Raw genomic sequence first — 21,569 nt, forward strand, 5'->3', positions numbered from 1 at the left:
AGGCTTCCTTCTTTTCACTGTCATTTAGGTCTGCATTGTGGAGTAACTACAATGGTGTTGATCCATCCTCAGCTTTCTTCTATCACAGCCATTTAACTCTGTAACTACCTTGAAATCTCCATATATTTGCAATTCCCTTATCCAAATGGATTATTCATTTACCTAGTTCTTATTAATAGCTCTAATCAAGTTGTAAATTACAGTGCTTGGAGAATGCTGTTATTTCTAACTGAAAGTAGATGCTTTTTCCACTTGGAACCAGTATGTTCGCTAGACCTTATGCATGGTTTCCTCATGTATAAAGGTGGTGGAATTAGGGAATTAAGTCAAGGACAGAATACAGTGTATCTGTAGACACCTCTGCCACACCTTCATTTATTCGATCTACACCCCAAATGAATCGCTGGTGAATAGCATGCTATTCTTATGCTTAAATTCAAGGTCAGAATACGCATGGCGAGAAAAGTGCATAAAAAGGTAATTATGTTCCATTTACGCATGCTTAATTCGGGTCGGAATCGACACCCTGGTGCACTGTTGCCCTTGCACAGGTAATAAATAGGAAAGGAGATCAAATCAAATCACATTTATTTGTCACATGCGCCGAATACAACTGGTGTAGATTTTACAGTGAAATGCTTACTTAAACTTCTTAGAGCTAGGGTCTATTTTCCTGAATTTCTGCCTGACTGACGTGCCCAAAGTAAACTGCCTGTTACCCAGGCCCAGAAGCCAGGATATGAATATAATTGGTAGCATTGGATAGTGTTATTCAGGCCCAGAAGCCAGGATATGCATATAATTGGTAGCATTGGATAGAAAACACATTGAAATTTCTAGAAATGTTAAAATAATGTATGACTATAACACAATTGATATGGCAGGCGAAATTCCAAAGAAAAACAAAACAGAATTATTTTTTTTGATCCCAGGCTCTTATAATGGAAAGCTATGGGTTCTATGTAATTCCAGCTCCCAGATTGCAATTCCTATGGCTTCCACTAGATGTCAACAGTCTTTGTTCATTGTTTCAGGCTTGTTTCTTCAAAAACAAGCAAGAATTTTGAGTTTCTGTACAAAGACTCCCAGTTCAAAATCAGTCTGTTGGCACGCGCTTACTTACTAATTTTACATACTTCTTTCCGTATGAAATATTATAGTTTATTTAGATTTTAGGATACCTGAGGATTAGATAGAAATGTAGTTAGACTTGTTTGAACAAAGTTTAGCAGTAGCTTCTTGGACTCCTTTGTCTGCATGTTGAATGAGTGGATTACTGAAATCGATGGTGCCAACTAAACAGACTTTTTGGGATGTAAAGAAGGATTTTATCTAACAAAACGACCAATCATGTTGTAGCTGGGACCCTTGGTATTGCAAGCAGAGGAAGATTTTCAAAAGTAAGTGATTTATTTAATCTCTATTTGTGATTTTATGAAGCCTGTGCTTGTTGAAAAATATGTCGTTGTGGGGCACGGTCTTCAAACAATCACATGGTATGCTTTCGCTGTAAAGCCTATTATAAATCAGGCAGTGCAGTTAGATTAACAAGAATTTACGTTTTTAAATGATACAAGATACTTGTATGTTCATGATTGTTTAATATTATGATTATTTATTTATTCTATTAAACAACAATACAGTTCAAGAAATAGAGTTAAGAAAAAATGTACTAAATAAACTGAAGTAAAACAATTACCTGGAAGGTCAGATAGAAGTCTTCCTCCACATTGCCCTCATAGCTGAGCAGCTCTCCAAGCCCATGTGCCAGGTCCTGAAATGGAAAATAATGTATGTCACTTTTATTACTTACTGTCAACGGACTGCACACGGGTGATATATTACTATGTGTGCCTGCATGAATGTGCACATTATGTTACCAAGCTTCTATTTGAAAGCTAATCATCTGTGTCTGGAAAAATGTATATTCAGCAAACCATTCAACCATTCAACACAACAGAATTTTCAGATGGGACTGTACTGCAAACAACTTTTAACCGTCTTCTTATTCAGCCCAACTGCAAATGAATTACATAAATTGAGGGCACGATTTCTGATCGGTTGTACAGTGTCATGGCTATGCCTGCCTGTCACACCCCAAGGGAGCCAGTGCTGAATTACTGTGGCAGTAAGACTATGCCAGGCCAGCCACCCTGCTTCATTGAAGCCACAGTGTTATTAAAAAAAGTTTTTTAGGAAGATAGGGGAGAGAAAAATGCCCCACTCTGATGTGAACTGTGAACAAAGCCAAAATATAAATTAAAAAAAGAGGCAGGAATCTGGCACAGTTTAACAATTAAAACCAAACTCTTATACCAAAAAACACAATGTCAGCAATGGTGACCTGAGAGCTGTTTCACACTGGACAGATTAAATGAAAATGTTAATTTATTCAGAGGAGTTTCAGAGGTTGGATCCAGTCCAGAGGAAAACGTTTGGGAGTAAAGACAGAAAGCTGAACGGTTGGTCCTCCTGATGGTTAACTGGGGTTTTGTGATCCTCACTTTAACTCCCTAAAACCCACACTGGCCTGCAGGCTAATTTACCTATACTAATGAGGATGCCTATCCTCAGAGAAAGTGTACTACTCTAAATGGTGTGCTTGAGATGAAGCAATCGTAGAAGACGAACTGGCATAACCTGATGCAGGTCGCCCAGGGTAGTGGTTGCCATGCCAACAGGAGTATTCTGGTCACATGGCACGATGTGTGGAGTCAAGAGCTTGTTGTAGCAGTATGGAGGGAAGTGGATGTCCAGACAAATGCTGTTCTAGACAGCGAGACCCATGAGCTGACACAGAGTTAAGGACAATACACTGATTTACAGACAGTTTAGACCGTTTTAGGTGATCGGTTTTTACCAAAGCAGGACCAGTGTCTTATGTCAAAAATCTATCCTGAGCCATCTAACAACGCCCAGACAATATGAAATCACTGCACATCACTCAGTGACAATGAATATATTAGTGCAACACAATAACACAGGAAATTTGAACATAACGTACGGTACCATACAACTGTGAATGTTTGGGCTAATGCCCAGTAACCACAGTGTTTCAGAACTACACCAGGACAGAGTAAATTACTATATTGTGTTACTGTGTGTGTTCGGTCTACGTCAGCCACCGCCCCTTTCCTACAAAACCCAGCAGGTGCATAGAACATTTAGTCCATTAATTCTCCATCACCTACACACACACACATACACACAAGCAAGCACACGCACACTCACGCATGCACACTCACGCATGCACACACACACACACACACACACACACACACACACACACACACACACACACACACACACACACACACACACACACACACACACACACACACACACACACACAAGCAGTAACGCATGCAACCTTGCACGCACACACAGGCAGAACATTTCCACAGCTGTCTAGTCTCCATATGGTCTCCGTATGAGGGAGCCACTTTGGCTATATTTCAGAGGAATAGCACACAGATCCCTTTATAATGTGTAACTGCAGGTAGAGTGGGTGCCTTGATTCAAGAGTACAAACACCTAAGCACACATGCATGCAAACTGTTCAGATACACACAACGCTCTAACGAACACATGCACATACATACACACACACACACACACACACACACACACACACACACACACACACACACACACACACACACACACACACACACATACACATACACACACACACACACACACACACACACACACACACACACACACACACACACACACACACACACACACGTTTGTGCACACTTACACACATTTAAAGACCATTGGAAATTAAACTGGGTTTTTGTAGCGAAGGGAATACACCGCCACCTACTACAAAACTCAATGTCATTGATTATTTCCATGGTTGATTCTTGGCCTTACATAAGAATCAGATTCTCACTTTACAATGTTAGGCCACACAAAGGGAAGGAGCTTCACACGTGTTTCTTTCGGGGAGTTTGAGGGCCAAGACATAATAGTAGGCTATAGGGAACATACTGTATTACACATAAATGTGCTGTACCATGTGCTTTGAGAGAGTGGTACAGTAGCGTGCCAAGCTATATCAGTACAGGAGCTGACAGACTGACTTCTTGACATTGCGTCTCTGACCCCAGGGCAATCAGAGAGGTAATGCCAGGACAACCGGCTGCCTTCAAGTGTCTCTATATTTCTCTCCCTCTCCCTCTCTCTGTGTCCGAATAGCTCTCCTCTGATTTTCTCGCTGTCCCTGTAGTCTCATTTTGCAACGTGTCTTTATCCATCTCATTGGAAGTGATTTAAAAAATATATATATATTTAACCTTTATTTAACTAGGCAAGTCAGTTAAGAACAAATTCTTATTTACAATGACGGCCTACACTGGCCAAACCCGGACGACGCTGGGCAAATTGTGCACCGCCCTATGGGACTCCCAATCATGGCCGGTTGTGATACAGCCTGGATTCGAACCAGGGTGCCTGTAGTGACGCCTCAAGCACTGAGAAGCAGTGCGTTAGAAAGCAGGCTCAATTCCAGCACAACACTATTGCAACGTGTACAAATTCCAAGCAACATGCCCAAAGTAAGAACGGCATGCTGCGTGCACAGTCTCTGCACTGTGCAAAACGTAACTGTAACATAACACAGAGCTTTGACAAGCCCCAGCTCACCTGTAGGTAGGAATGAACTGGATATGCTCAACTTCCCAAGTAATACATCACTCCCTTGAAACACACATAAGGGAAAACTTATTCACTCTATTTATTTACCACTTTCTATTGCCATCTCTTGAAAACACACTCAACTAATTTACTTTAATTAAATGACACCCTATGGTGGTTCCTCTCTAGGTTTCTTCCTATGTTCCAGCCTTCCTAGGGAGTTTTTCCTAGCAACTGTGCTTCTGCATCTGCATTGCTTGTTGTTTGGGTTTTTAGGCTGGGCATCTACAAAGTAAAGCACTTTGTGAAAACTGCTGATTTTAAAAAGGGCTTTATAAAATACACTTGATTGATTGATTGTGACATCCCACTAGAAGGCAGACACACACCGGGCCGACCAATCGCAGCACAGTGGTTTCTGTGTTGGCGCTACGGTCACTCGTGATCAGTCCTAACAGCACTAAATCCACACCCATGGATTACATTTTTTGTATCAACAGTAAGTCTTCTGTCACATCATTTTTCATTATGTAGATCACCAGTAGTCCCCAGTCATATGGTATGTGTTTACAAGCACACAACGAGGAAAGAACATAGCCTTGTGAGTCCCTCACTGTTGTGCAGCACACGCCAGGTGATCTAGTTACATTATGTAATTCACAACAAAATGTTTGCCAGCAAGATACACTAAAATTTCAAAAGTATGTGGACAACCATTTAAATGAGTGGATTCAGCTATTTCAGCCACACCCCTTGTTGACAGGTGTATAAAATCTTCGATCACACAGCCATGCAATCTACATAGACACACATTGGCAGTAGAATGGCCCTTACTGAAGAGCTCAGTGACTTTCAAGGTGGCACCGTCACAGGATGCCCCCTTTCCAACAAGTCAGTTGGTCAAATTTCTGTCCTGCTAGAGCTGCCCCGGTCACCTGTAAGTGCTGTTATTGTGAAGTGGAAACGTCCAGGAGCAACAACAGCTCAGCCACGAAGTGGTAGGCCACACAAGCTCACAAAACGGGACCGCCGTATGCTGCAGCGTGTAAAAATCGTCTGTCTTAGGTTGCAACACTCACTACCAAGTTCCAAACTGCCTCTGGAAGCAACGTCAGCACAATAACTGTTTGTCGGGAGCTTCATGAAATAGGTTTCCATGGCCGAGTAGCCTCACACAAGCCTAACATCACCATGCACGATGTGAAGCGTCGGCTGGTGTGGTGTAAAGCTCACTCTGGAGCAGTGGAAACAAGTTCTCTGGAGTGATGAATCACGCTTCACCATCTGGCAGTCCGACAGGACAAATCTGGGTTTGGCAGATGCCAGGAGAACGCTACCTGCCCCAATGCATAGTGCCAATTGTAAAGTTTGTTGGAGGAGGAATAATGGTCTGGGGCTGTTTTTCATGGTTCAGGCTATGCCCCTTAGTTTCAATGAACGGAAATATTAATGCTACAGCATACAATGACATTCTAGACAATGCTGTGTTTCCAACTTTATGGAAACAGTTTGGGGAAAGCCCATTCCTGTTTCAGCATGACAATGCCCCCATGCACAAAGCGAGGCCAATACAGAAATGGTTTGTCTAGATCGGTGTGGAAAAACTTGACTGGCCTGCACAGAGCCCTGACCTTAACGAGAGTCTTGTCTTTAAAATGGTGTAAAATAGTCATACGTTTAAGAAATTGAAGTAATAGCATTTCTAAGGTATTTTCTACATTTCTAAGGCAAGCGTCCCACCTAGCCCATAGAGGTTAACCCCATCGATCACCTTTGCGAGCCAGGCCTAATCGGCCAACATCAGTGCCTGACCTCATTTATGCTCGAGGCTGAATAGAAGCATGTCCCCAGAGCAATGTTCCAACATCTAGTGGAAAGCCTTCCCAGAAGAGTGGAGGCTGTGTGTCACGTCCTGACCAGCAGATGGAGCTATTGTATTCGTTTTGGGGTCAGGACGTGGCAGTTTTTGTGTATGTGAATGATTGTGTTGTTGATTGGGACTTCCAATTGAAGGCAGGTGTGTTGAGTTGCCTTTGATTGGAAGTCCTATATAGGTGTGTGTGTTTTTCTTTGGGGTTGTGGGTGGTTGTTTTTGCACTGCGTTTCATAGCCTGCAGAACTGTTGCTGTTGTCACCTTTATTGTTTTGTCAAGTGGATGCTTTACTCCTTTTTAAAAAATTAAATATGAGTATTCACATACCTGCTGCACCTTGGTCTTCTCTCCATGACAACTTCTGTTACAGAACCACCCACCAAAGGACCAAGCAGCAGAAGAGGAGGAAGCCATGGGAGAAAAAAATTGAGGAATGGACCTGGCAGGACGAAAGACAATTCTGGGAGGACAAGTTAAGGGAGCTAAGGGAACCCGAGAGGCAGCCCCAAGATTTTTTTTATGGGGGGGCACACGGGTAGTTTGGCCAGGCCAGGGAAGAGCCGTAAGCCAGCTACCCGTGACTACAGGGAGGTGCGTATAAGGTGGAGGGCGCCATGTTACGCTGAGGTGCGCACCATCTCGCCTATACGGACGCACAGCCCAGTCCGCCCAGTACCAGCCCCACGCATCAGGAGTCTAGTGCGTCAGCCCAGCCTTGCCAGTCAAGAGTCACCAGAGCTGCCCGCCAGTCGTAAGTCACCAGAGCTGCCCACCAGTCGTAAGTCACCAGAGCTGCCCGCCAGTCGTAAGTCGCCAGAGCTGCCCGCCAGTCGTCAGTCGCCAGAGCTGCCCGCCAGTCGTCAGTCGCCAGAGCTGCCCGCCAGTCGTCAGTCGCCAGAGCTGCCCGCCAGTCGTCAGTCGCCAGAGCTGCCCGCCAGTCGTCAGTCGCCAGAGCTGCCCGCCAGTCGTCAGTCGCCAGAGCCGCCCGCCAGTCGTAAGTCGCCAGAGCCGCCCGCCAGTCGTAAGTCGCCAGAGCCGCCCACCAGTCGTAAGTCGCCAGAGCCGCCCGCCAGTCAGGAGCCGCCAGAGCCGCCCGCCAGTCAGGAGCCGCCAGAGGGGCCCGGCTGCCCGGAGCCGCCAGAGGGGCCCGGCTGCCCGGAGCCGCCAGAGGGGCCCGGCTGCCCGGAGCCGCCAGAGCGGCCCGGCTGCCAGAGCGGCCCGGCTGCCCGGAGCCGCCAGAGCGGCCCGGCTGCCCGGAGCCGCCAGAGCGGCCCGGCTGCCCGGAGCCGCCAGAGCGGCCAGACTGCCCGGAGCCGCCAGAGGTGCCCGCCTGCCCGGAGCCGCCAGGGTGCCCTGCCTGTCCTCCGGCCCAGCCCGGGTGGCCCTCCCGTCCTCCGGCCCAGCCCGGGTGGCCCTCCCGCCCTCCGGCCCAGCCCGGGTGGCCCTCCCGCCCTCCGGCCCAGCCCGAGTGGCCCTCCCGCCCTCCGGCCCAGCCCGAGTGGCCCTCATGCCCTCCGGCCCAGCCCGAGTGGCCCTCACGCCCTCCGGCCCAGCCCGAGTGGCCCTCCCGCCCTTCGGCCCAGCCCGAGTGGCCCTCCTGCCCTCCGGCCCAGCCCGAGTGGCCCTCCGGTCCTCCGGCCCAGCCCGAGTGGCCCGCCTGTCCTCCGGCCCAGGCCGAGTGGCCCGCCTGTCCTCCGGCCCAGCCCGAGTGGTCCGTCTGCCAGGGTCAGCCCGAGTGGCCCGTCTGCCCGGCGCAGCTATCGGCGCCACCAAAGTGGGCGACGCCGAAGGTGGAGCGAGGTCCACGTCCTGCACCTGAGCCACCTCCAGGATAGGTGGGTTGGGGAGGGAGGGTGTAGCACAGTGCCGTTGGTGACGGCGGCCACCCTCCCTTCCCTCCCTTATTGTTTAGCGGTTATTTTTTATGGGGTTTTTGTTGGTGTTTTCTTTTGGTAGATGCATTCCGGGGTCTGCACCTTGGGGGGGGGTACTGTCACGTCCTGACCAGCAGATGGAGCTATTGTATTCGTTTTGGGGTCAGGACGTGGCAGTTTTTGTGTATGTGAATGATTGTGTTGTTGATTGGGACTTCCAATTGAAGGCAGGTGTGTTGAGTTGCCTTTGATTGGAAGTCCTATATAGGTGTGTGTGTTTTTCTTTGGGGTTGTGGGTGGTTGTTTTTGCACTGCGTTTCATAGCCTGCAGAACTGTTGCTGTTGTCACCTTTATTGTTTTGTCAAGTGGATGCTTTACTCCTTTTTTAAAAATTAAATATGAGTATTCACATACCTGCTGCGCCTTGGTCTTCTCTCCATGACAACTTCTGTTACACTGTGATAGCAGCAAAGGGGGCAGCAACTCCGTATTAATGCCTATGATTTTGGAATTAGATGTTCGACGAGCAGGTGTCCACATTCTTTTGACCATGTAGTGTATCTTATAACTATTAAGTTAACTCTGTAAAAGTTGCTAAATGCTCTGTTGTGCATTTGGTTTGCTAATCACACAGTGACAATGGCAGCTTCATTAAATAGTACAAAACATCAGTCTCAATGTCAACAGTGAAGAGACGACTCCGGGATGCTGGCCTTCCAGGCAGAGTTCCTCTGTCCAGTGTCTGTGTTTCGCCCATCTTAATATTTTCTTTTTATTGGCCAGTCTGAGTTATGGCTTTTTCTTTGCAACTCTACCTAGAAAGCCAGCATCCTGGAGTCGCCTCTTCAAGGTTGACGCTGAGACTGGTGTTTTGCGCATACTATTTAATGAAGCTGCCAGATGAGGACTAGTGAGGCGTCTGTTTCTCTAACTAGACACTCTAATGTACTTGTCCTCTTTCTCAGTTGTACACCAGGGCCTCCCACTTCTCTTTCTATTCTGGTTAGAGCCAGTTTGCTCTGTTCTGTGAAGGGAGTAGTACACAGCGTTGTACCAGATCTTCAGTTTCTTGGCAATTTCTCACATGGAATAGCCTTCATTTCTCAGAACAAGAATAGACTGACGAGTTTCAGAAGAAAGGTCTTTGTTTCTGGCTATTTTGAGCCTGTAATCGAACACACAAATGCTGATGCACCAGATACTCAACTAGTCTAAAGAAGGCCAGTTGTGTTGCTTCTTTAATCAGAACAACAGTTTTCAGCTGTGCTAACATAATTGCAAAAGGGTTTTCTAATTATCAATTAGACTTTTAAAATGATAAACTTGGATTAGCTAACACAACGTGCCATTGGAACACAGGAGAGATGGTTGCTGATAATGGGCCTCTGTACGCCTATGTAGATATTCCATAAAAAAATTAGCCGTTTCCAGCTACAATAGTCATTTATAACGTTAACAATGTCTACACTGTATTTCTGATGAATTTGATGTTATTTTATTGGACAAAATGTTTTCTTTTCTTTCAAAAACGAGGAAATTTCTAAGTGACCCCAAACCTTTGAACGGTTGTGTGTGTGTGTGTGTGTGTGTGTGTGTGTGTGTGTGTGTGTGTGTGTGTGTGTGTGTGTGTGTGTGTGTGTGTGTGTGTGTGTGTGTGTGTGTGTGTGTGTGTGTGTGTGTATTATTTTACTGCTCTAGGGATATAATTATTGTTTGGATAAACTTATTTACTATTGTGTATTGATTTTTACCTTACATTTTTTTACTCTTTATGCAATGTGCACTGCAGATAACACCAGAAGAAGAATTATCACTGAATTACCACAGTGAATTATTGTATTGTTTGTTTGTGTCAATTAATCCCATAAGTGATGGGTTGCCAATTGACGATTTGACACAAATAAATGTTTCATTCATTCATTGTAGGAAGGGGTAAAGTGACTATGCATAGATAATAAACAGCAAGTAGCAGCAGTGTAAAAACAAAAGGGGATTAATTGTTCAGCAGTCTTATGGCTTGTGGGTAGAAGCTGTTAAGGTGCCTTTTGGACCTAGACTTGGCGCTCCGATACCGCTTACCGTGCGGTAGCAGAGAGACCAGTCTGACTTGGGTGACTGGAGTCTTTGATCATTTTGGGGGCCATCCTCTGACACCGTGTCATGTTGGTATGAATGATTCGGGAGACAGGCGCAGGAATGCATAATAGTTATTTTTATTACACCCAATTACGTCGTGCCGTGTAAAGGAACGGGGACGAAGACCAAACAAACACGTAACAAAACACACGGTTGAACCCCAAACAAAAGAGCAAGGAGTACACGCACACAATGATTAACACACGTGCACAATGATTAACACACGGGACGAGACCTGTAATCATCTGCGCAATCCACAAGGGCAAGAAAGCCCAAAACACACAGCACAGGTACTCACACGCACCAACGGACATTATAACAATAATCGACCCACAATGGAAACCAAAGGGCACATATATACAAATACTAATCAGTGGAAATAGGGGACAGGTGTGCGTGATGAAAGTTCCGGAGGAATCCGTGACACACCGCCTAGTATATAGGTCCTGGATGGCAGGAAGCTTAGCCCCAGTGATGTACTGGGCTGTACACACTACCCCCGGTAGCGCCTTACGGTCGGATGCTGAGCAGTTGCCATACTAGGCGGTGATGCAACCGGTCAGGATGCTCTCGATGGTGCAGCTGTAGAACTTTTTGAGGATCTGGGGATCTGGGGACCTATGCTGTCTAATATTTGTTTTGTGTGTGAAGCAAACTGTGAGTAGCATTTTTGAGTTACTTGTATAACTTTACGAGCTTGGATGTTTGTCTTGCAAATAGTTTAGGTCAGAGACTGTATAAAATGTTCGCAATGCGCTCATTAGCATTTGGTTAGCATTCCCTATGGGATTTTAAATATACTTGTTTACATAATATTGCTAACCTTAGGATTACAAAGGCTCAGTAGGGTTTTAAAATAGTGCCCCTTGTGTTCAGTTCTGGTATTACCGAATATATCTTGGTATGGCACAAGGTTGGTATGAAGGTATGACAATCTGGATACCGCCCAAGCCTAGAGGAAAACCCTATGAAAGTTATGTCAGATAACGTTGGCTTACAATGACATTACATGTGAATGATTGGGTCAATATAATGATTATGTGGCCACTGCCATCCTAATATGCAGACAGACCAGCAGTCCAGATCAGCTTTATCTTCGGAGGGTTATGGATGTTATGTTCAGTGGTTTGAAATGTAACTTTTTTGTATCTCTTACTTATTAATCGCAGGAAATATCATGCTTGACATTATATCATGAAGATTCTGTTATTGTTCATGTCTCGCAAAAGTGGTTTACATACGTCCTATGAAATATAGATAGATAATAAGCACATATTGGATGGTTAGACAGATTTATAGCATCAAAAATACATTAAGTTATCTGTTTCTCCAGTGTGGTTTTCAAGCACTGCCTCATCTGTTGTCTGTGTGTGTGGTGCAGATTGCTGTATATCTGAAAACGTTGACACAGTAATTCCTAGGTTAGGAATGAAAGGATACAGTCCCGATCAATTGAAACTCAAGAGTAGTTGTCACACTTCCAGCTGCTGAACCAATGACAACAGGAATCCTTCAACTAGGTGAACATGCCTGAAAAAACTAACAATTTTGATATTTAATCCAGTGAAAGGGCATAAATGCGACTGGGAAAACCCCTCCATAGGCCTAATGTAACACAAACGTCTATTCAATGACTACTCTGATAATATTTTATATAGTAGTTTTTTAAAAGTAGACTGAAAACATTCCCAGGAGCATTCAGCAGCAATCCTTAACCAGATGAAAACACTGACCTTCAAACATGAAACATTATTGTGCCTTTCACAGCTCGGCTATGAAAAGCTGACATGAACTTTCTGGCACAAAAAAAAACAGTTTTAATGAGCGGGCCACAGTTTTCATTATGTCTAGGCAAGCAGCCATCACTTCTGAAAATGTATCTATGAAAAGAATAACTCAGCTTGGAGGACTGTGAGTGAAGGAGAAAGAGCGACTCCGTGCCTCCAAAAGCAACAAGCACACTCACAGTTATTGTGTTTTTATAGGCAGTGTGACTGTGGCTTAATGGCTAGTATTCGAATTCTGCTGAGATTTCAATGAAAGCTGATTTACTTTCCATTGCATTGCATACATTATCTAAAATGAGAGAGAGAAACATTTGAAAAATCTTGCATGGGTTTTAAGAAATATATGGATTCTATGTAAATTTTGATTAGCCATGGCAAAATGTGTATAATTGCAAGAAAGAAGAATTGAAACTGGAATTTGTCTCATCAGCCCCATTACAAACTTGTAGAACTGCAGGAAACTAGCTTTACAACTGTAAAATGTTCTCTCTGCCCCATGAATGACAAAATGTGGTAATTATCTTTAAAACAGCAAATGTGCATCCAAGAGGGCCTCTTTACCCCCCTGACTATGTCTCACCATAGTGAATAATCTGTTGAAGCAGCAGCAGGAACCACTCCTTGGTGAGGCCTCCCATGTCGAGCCCTGCCTCTCCTATGAAGGTCACCTTGAGCTTTTTCTTTAGGTCCACTTTTTTCCTGCTCAGCTGGACAGGGCGACAGAGGGTTGGAGAGGAGGGGAGGAGGGGTGATACAAACCCTGCGTTTTACAGCCAGGCAGATTTTTCAAATTAAGCCATGGTGACAGAATACTTCCCAGAGCAAAAGACCAGATGGGCTTTAGGGGGGGAAGGAATGGGCCCACTAATGGCTCTGTGCTTTAGTGTTATGTATCACCATTAGAAGACAGAGTGCTGAATAAGCTGTCAGACAGTTATAGTGCTCATGGGACCAGACAACTTCATAAAGAAGAGCATACTGAGTGGGGAATATTTTTTTACAGAGGACAGCGTCTCAACAATGTCTCGACCATACCCAACGCTTGGGCCACCCAGGCTTGGTGTGTTAGGTCTTACCTCAACCAGTGAGTCGTTGAGTAGCTGGGCCCGTCGTACCTTGATGTTAAGGAACAGCAGGTTCATGTTCACTCTGCCTGCGGGAGACCTTGTTCACCAGGCTTTGCTGGAAAAACACATACTGTAAAAAAAAAAATATGAAAGCAGGTCATCTCAGTTTATGCACAACTCAGAGTCAATGGTGTCGATGATAAAGGAAAGTTGACAGAAGACAACAGGCTGTGTGTCTCACTCTGGCCATGCTGATCATCTGCTGTTCTGAGTCCCTCTGGATGATGGCTCTCTTCACCATTGTTGACAGGATAAATGGGAACTGGCATAAAGAGAACCTGAGGATGAGAAGAGAGGAGGAAATAATGGACTTGGGAAAAATAACTGCAAATATGGAAGCAGGAAGATTTCTGTGAAGAGGAAGAGAGCAACCCACAGTCTCTGGTCTGATCCAGATCCATAATAATTTCCATCTTTAGAATGAAGAATGATTGTGCAATATCCTTCTCTCTCCATAACATGTGTCCCTTTACGGTCACACTTCATATGGAGGCGTGATGCTCTGTTTTGAGTTTCGGCTCTGACTCACAGAGCTGTTCCACTGAGGGTAGTCACAGCGAGAGAAGAACTGGGGGAGGCTCACCTTCTGTAGCGCTGCATTAGACTTTGAACTGTTCATATGAGGTATGGCACACAAGAGGGAGCTCTATCATCAAAAACGTGGAATGGACAAGCAGGGAGAGAGGAAAAACGTGAAGCTTATGAGAAGTACAGAGCATTCGGAAAGTATTCAGACCCCTTCACTTTTTCCACCTTTTGATACGTTACAGCCCTATTCTAAAATGTATTAAATTAATTGTTATCCTCATCAATCTACACACAATGTCCCATAACGACAAAACAAAAACATGTTTTAACATTTTTGCAAATGTATTAAAAATAAAAAAACAGATACCTTATTTACATAAGTATTCAGACCCTTTGCTATGAGACTCTAAATTGAGCTCAGATGCATCTTGTTTCCACTGATCATCCTTGTGATGTTTCTACAACTTGATTGGAGTCCAACTGTGGTAAATTCAATTAATTGGACATCATTTGGATAGGCACACACCTGTCTATTTAAGGTTCCACAGTTGACAGTGTATATCAGAGATAAAACCAAGCCATCAGGTCAAAGGAATTGGCCGTAGAGCTCCGAGACAGGATTGTGTTCACAGATCTGGGGAAGGTTCAGAAAACATTTCTGCAGCATTGAAGGTTCCCAAAAACACAGTGGCCTCGATCATTTTTACATGGTAGAAGTTTGGAACCACCAAGACTCTTCCTAGAGCTGGCCGCCCAGTTTTTCAGCGGCAGGGACTGGGAGAATAGTCAGGATCGAGGGAAAAGATGAATGGAGCAAAGTACAGAGAGATCCTTGATGAAAACCTTCTCCAGAGCGCTCAGGACTTCAGACTAGGGCAAAAGTTCACCTTCCAACAGGACAATGACCCTAAGCACGCAGCCAAGACAGCGCAGGAGTGGCTTCGGGACAAGTCTCTGAATGTCCTTGAGTGGCCCATCGAGAGCTTGGACTTGAACCCAATCGAACATCTCTGGAGAGACATGAAAATAGCTGTGCAGCGATACTCCCCATCCAATCAGACAGAGCTTGAGAGGAATGGGAGAGAAGAATGGGACAAACTCCCCAAATACAGATGTGCCAAGCTTGTAGCATAATACCCAAGAAGATTTAAGGCTGTAATCGCTGCCAAAGGTGCTATTTAATTTTTTTTACTGTTTTTGCTTTGTCATTATCGGGTATTGTGTGTAGATTGATGAGGGAAATTGTTTAAAATCCATTTAAGAACAAGGCTGTAACAAAATGTGGAAAAAGTCAAGGGCTCTGAATACTTTCTGAATGTGCAGTGTGCAGTCCAATTCTTTAGATTAACATTTAGCAAAAGAATAGGCCTAAACTTAAAGATAGGAAATTGAATACAAAACAGAATTGTTGTAGCCTATATTTTTTACAATTGTCATACACTGTCAGTTACAGCAAGTACAGATTTATTCTGAGGAGTTAAATTATTAATGACCACCAGCATTTTCCTTAGGTGGACTAGGGTTACTAGATTTTAGGTTAAGTGAAATCAACGACTCTAGTAACACAGCTAGCTCAGGACACAGAGAGTAACTGTTGCAGTACTGCTGTGCACTGACTGACTGAGATATGACTGGAGTCAATGGGCTGTATGGAAGGGGAAGAGGCCTAAGGATTCCAGCGTGTCTTGCTTGGCCTGGCCCATTGTAATGTAAAGCTAGGCATTAGACCAACAGACAGAACTACTGCTGCAATAAAACATACTCAGGTGTAAGAGGACAGAGACACGGTGTACTGTAGGGATTAAATGAACATCCACTGCCACAGTTTGTAAGTCGCTCTGGATAAGAGCGTCTGCTAAATGACTTAAATGGAAATGGAAAATGGAACCAACAGGACCCGGAACAGCTTCTACCCCCAAGCCATAAGACTGCTAAATAGTCCGGGTAGCTATTTGGTTAACTATTTAACTATCTGCTTTGACCCTTTTTGCACAAACTTTTTTAACTCATCACATACGCTGCTGCTACTGTTTACTGTCACTTTGTTCCTAAATATAAAAACATATCTACCTCATTTACCTCGTACCCCTGCACATCGACTCAGTACTGGTACCCCTTGTGTATAACCAAGTTGTCGTTACTCATGTTTATCTATTAATACTTTCTATTATTTCTCTATTTTCTTTCTCTCTGCATTGTTGGGAAGGGCGGTAAACATTTCACTGTTAGTCGACACCTGTTGCTTACGAAGCATGTGACGAATAACATTGGACTTCATTTAATTTGTATGATAAAGGAAAACTCCACCCAAAAATGATATTTTGGTATTTGTTTCATTGGTCCACAGGTGATATAGTCCCAAAATGTTTTGAATGTCAGCAATGAAGTTTTCAAGATACTTTCATATATCTTGAAAACTTGATTGCTGACATGCAAAACATTTTGGGACTATATCAACAATGGACTAATAAAACAAATACCAAAATATAGTTTTTGGGTGGAATTTTCGGATTAGTGGGACGCTACCGTCCCATTTCGACAATTTCAGGTGAAATTGCAGAGCGCCAAATTCAAATTATATTACTATAAATATTAAACTTTCATGAAATCACAAGTGCAATACATCAAAGTAAAGCTTAACTTGTTGTTAATCCAGCCAAGGTGTCAGATTTCAAAAAGGCTTTACGGCGAAAGCAAACCATGCAATTATCTGAGGACAGCGCCCAGCACACAAATGCATAACAAATAATTTTCAACCAGGGAGTTCCGACAGGAAAGTCAGAAATAGCGATATAAAAAATGCCTTACCTTTGAAGATCTTCTTCTGTTGGCACTCCAAAAGGTCTCAGTTACATTACAAACGGTCCTTTTGTTCGATAATGTCCTTCTTTATATCCATAAAAACTCAGTTTAGCTGGCGCGCTTCAGTCAATAATCCATTCGGTTTCCCTCCTTGAAAATGCATACAAAATGAATCCCAAATGTTACCAATAGAACTTATCCAAACAAGTCAATCAATGTTTATAATCAATCCTTAGGTACCCTAATACGCAAATAAACGATCAAATTTAAGACGGAGAATTGTTATTGTCTTTACCGGCGAAAAATACCAAAGAACACGCTCTCAGTCACGCGCTTGGAAACACTACAGCCAAAATGGGAGCCACCTAGAAAAACTACAATTTCTGGCTCATTTTTCCAAAAACCAGCCTGAAACTCTTTCTAAAGACTGTTGACATCTAGTGGAAGCCCTAGGAACTGCAATCGGGCACGATTTCGCCCTATTATAAAAGTGCCAGCCATTGAAATCAGCGGTAGGATGAATTTGTTTTGGGTGGGAATGGTTTGTCCTCGGGGTTTCGCCTGCCATTTCAGTTCTGTTATACTCAGACATTGTTTTAACAGTTTTAGAAACATTTCAGTGTTTTCTATCCAAATCTACCAATTATATGCATATCCTAGCTTCTGGGCCTGAGCAGCAGGCAGTTTACTTTGGGCACGCTTTTCATCCGGACGTCAAAATACTGCCCCCTATCCCAAAGAAGTTAAGTACACATAAGCAATGCTGTATGTATGGTAAACAGTTTCTGCAGTGTAGCAACAGTAATCATAGTAACAGTAAATGGTAGTAGAGGTATAAATTGAACGCAGCACTCACCCTTTCCATTCTCTCAATAAGCTGTTAATAATTCCCTTCAACACGGATTTCTGGATGTCTTGGGGCTAAAAGAACATAAACAAACATGAGTTAACCTTTAAATCGGGTAAATATGACCCAAATGCTGCTAGTTTCAGGAAGAACTTTCAGGGAAAAAAATCTGAATATGATTTAATTCTGGGGTTTTTGCCATACGATATCCTTTTCCCTAGAAATGTCATGTACTTACATGTACTTACAGTGCACAGTAAAGCATCATAAACAGCATTCACACATTTTGAGTTGACTCCAGAATCCTCTATTGTGTTAAATGGGCCATTAGCTTCTAAGATAGGAGGAAAAGAGTGTTTCCCGCTGTTGTATGGTTTTATTTAAGGGCTTTTTAACGAGGGAGGGAGGACATATGTGTGTGTGTTGAACTATTCTCGCATGACGCCAACAAAACAAGGCTTGGACCGTTATGAGCAGTATGGATTACACATTTTTTAACTCTTACATTACGCACTGTTGGTTTCCTCATTAATAACACTTTCCAGAACGAGTACATGCTGTTCTGTATGCTTTACATCTTAAGAGAATTCACAACAGAGAAACAGGTGCTGCAAATATCAATAATTTAAGAAATGGAACTAATGTAAACTAAAGGACTTAGAATATTATAAAATTAGTAAGGTATCTTTTGGAAAAGCCAAAACATAAAACAAAAAGCCAACATGAACCATTTGAAAATCCATTACCTTGAAGGCAGCATTGATCTCTAGAAAGGAGTCAAAGGTAGTCAGGTAGAAATCCCACACATCCCGCCAGTCCCCTGAGATTGGGGCTCGCTCTGTCTTCCCTGCAGCCATGAAGTGCTTTGAAAGGTTGGTAATGGCTGACATCAACACCATTATCCCAGAAACCCTAGACCCACTCCAATTTGCATACCGCCCAAACAGTTCCACAGATGATGCAATCTTTATTGCACTCCACACTGCCCTTTCCCACCTGGACAAAAGGAACACTTATGTGAGAATGCTATTCATTGACTACAGCTCAGCGTTCAACACCATAGTACCCTCAAAGCTCATCACTAAGCTAAGGATCCTGGGACTAAACACCTCCCTCTGCATCTGGATCCTGGACTTCCTGACGGGCCTCCCCAGGTGGTGAGGGTAGGTAGCAACACATCTGCCACGCTGATCCTCAACACTGGAGCTCCACAGGGGTGCGTGCTCAGTCCCCTCCTGTACTCCCTCTTCACCCATGACTGCATGGCCAGGCCAGGCACGACTCCAACACCATCATTAAGTTTGCAGATGACACAACAATGGTAGGCCTGATCACCGACAACGACGAGACAGCCTATAGAGAGGAGGTCAGAGACCTGGCCAGGTGGTGCCAGAATAACAACCTATCCCTCAACGTAACCAAGACTAAGGAGATGATTGTGGACTACAGAAAAATGAGGACCGAGCATGCCCCCATTCTCATCGACGGGGCTGTAGTGGAGCAGGTTGAGAGCTTCAAGTTTCTTGGTGTCCACATCAACAACAAAATAGAATGGTCCAAACACACCAAGACAGTTGTGAAGATGACAAAGCCTATTCCCCCTCAGGAAACAAAAAATATTTGGCATGGGTCCTGAGATCCTCAAAAGGTTCTACAGCTGCAACATCGAGCACATCCTGACTGGTTGCATCACTGCCTGGTACGGCAATTGCTCGGCCTCTGACCACAAGGCACTACAGAGGGTAGTGATTACGGCCCAGTATATCACTGGGGCTAAGCTGCCTGCCATCCAGGACCTCTACACCAGGCGGTGTCAGAGGAAGGCCCTAAAAATTGTCAAAGACCCCAGCCACCCCAGTCATAGACTGTTCTCTCTACTACCGCATGGCAAGCGGTACCGGAGTACCCAGTCTAGGACAAAAAGGCTTCTCAACAGTTTTTACCCCCAAGCCATAAGACCCCTGAACAGGTAATCAAATGGCTACGCAGACTATTTGCATTGTGTGACCCCCCAACCCCTCTTTTTACACTGCTGCTACTCTGTTTATCATATATGCATTTTCACATTAACTATACATTCCTGTTCATACTACCTCAAATGGGCCGACCAACCAGTGCTCCCGCACATTTGCTAACCGGGCTATCTGCATTGTGTCCCGCCACCCACCACCCGCCAACCCCTCTTTACACTACTGCTACTCTCTGTTCATCATATATGCATAGTCACTTTAACCATATCTACATGTACATACCACCTCAATCAGCCTGACTAACCGGTGTCTGTATGTAGCCTCGCTACTTTTATAGCCTTGCTACTGTAAATAGCCTCTTTTTACTGTTGTTTTATTTCTTTACTTACCTATTGTTCACCTAACACCTTTTTTGCACTATTGGTTAGAGCCTGTAAGTAAGCATTTCACTGTGAGGTCTACAGCTGTTGTGTTCGGCGCACGTGACAAAAAAACTTTGATTTGATTTGAACACCGTGGAAAGAATACATAAATTCTTGTCATAGCAAATCAAAGGTCATGGTGATCATAAGAGGGGAATAAGGTAGGCTACTCACTGTTACACAAGGTCAAAGGAAGGTCATAATGTAGGTAATTGGGAGAGGTGGTGTTACTCACTGGAACTCTTTGGTGGTTTTAGTGCGGAGAGGGATGACAGGGTCAGAGGGGAACGGGGCCTTCACCTCGTGGGGAATTGTGTCGATGGAGAACCTCTGTTTCTGCATCACATCACAGCAAATAGGAGGTAGCTCCCTCCCTGGGAAATTACAAAAGACACACACAGTTCTCTCTACATAGTGTAATACACATGACTAATGTGTACTGTGGCAGATATGTAAATTGTTTTTTCACTGCTTGCAAAGACACAGATGGGATACATACAGTAGTTCCACAATGCATATGATTCAGAAGGCTTTGATAGCGAGATCCTCAGACTGCGACTTGTTCAGATTAAGAAAACCAAGTCATTAACCACAACCCAATCAGTCAGTGTAATCACTTAGTACATTCACTGCATGACATTCAGTTGACTCCGGCTGACCTTCCGTTAAGTGTGGACACACATTGTCTCTACCCATCTTTTTCACGATCTAACAGGCTCTACCCACAAAGAGAATCAATGCAACGGTTGGGATAAACATTTCTCCCCCACGCTACAGACGGCTATATCCGTCAGTTAATACAGGACTAGCAAAGACCCAGTGCACTAGTTTTTTCTTTTTTTTTCTTCTAATTTGTATTTTATTAATATATACAATATCAGTCAAAAGTTTGGACACACGTACTTAATCCGGGGTTTTTCTATATTTTTACTATTTCCTACATTGTAGAATAATAGTGAAGACATCAAAGCTATGAAAAAATACACATGAAATGAAGTTCTAACCAAAAAAGTGTTAAACAAACCAAATATATTTTATATTTGAAATTCTTCAAAGTAGCCATCCTTTGTTTTAATGACAGCTTTGCACAATCTTGTCATTCTCTCAGCCAGCTTCATGAGGTAGTCACCTGGAGTGCATTTCAATTAACAGGTGTGCCTTGTTAAACATAATAATTTGTGGAATTTCTTAACTTTTTACTATGTTTGGGCCAATCACTTGTGTTGTGACAAGGTAGGGGTGTACAGAAGATAGCCCTATTTGGTAAAAGACCAAGTCCATATTATGGCAAGAACAGCTCATATAAGCAAAGAGAAATGGCAGTCCATCATTACTTTAAGATTAAGAAGTGAAGGTCAGTCAATACAGAACATTTGAAGAACTTCTAAAGTTTCTTCAAGTGCAGTTGCAAAAACCATTAAGTGCTATGATAAAACTGGCACTCATGAGGACCTCCACAGGAAAGGAAGACCCAGAGTTACCTCTGCTGCAGAGGATAAGTTCATTAGAGTTACCAGCCTAAGAAATTGCAGCCCAAATAAATGCTTCACAGAGTTC

At 43.8% G+C, this 21,569-nt stretch overlaps 1 pseudogene; it reads right to left on the reverse strand.

Annotated features, from left to right (window-relative positions):
* The window catches only part of LOC106605694 (probable E3 ubiquitin-protein ligase HECTD2), a 43,292-nt pseudogene extending 22,938 nt beyond the window's left edge, over positions 1-20,354 (reverse strand).
* Positions 20,355-21,569: the final 1,215 nt, after the last annotated feature.

Source organism: Salmo salar, chromosome ssa01, assembly GCF_905237065.1.
Source record: "Salmo salar chromosome ssa01, Ssal_v3.1, whole genome shotgun sequence".
Classification (NCBI taxonomy): Eukaryota; Metazoa; Chordata; class Actinopteri; order Salmoniformes; family Salmonidae; genus Salmo; species Salmo salar.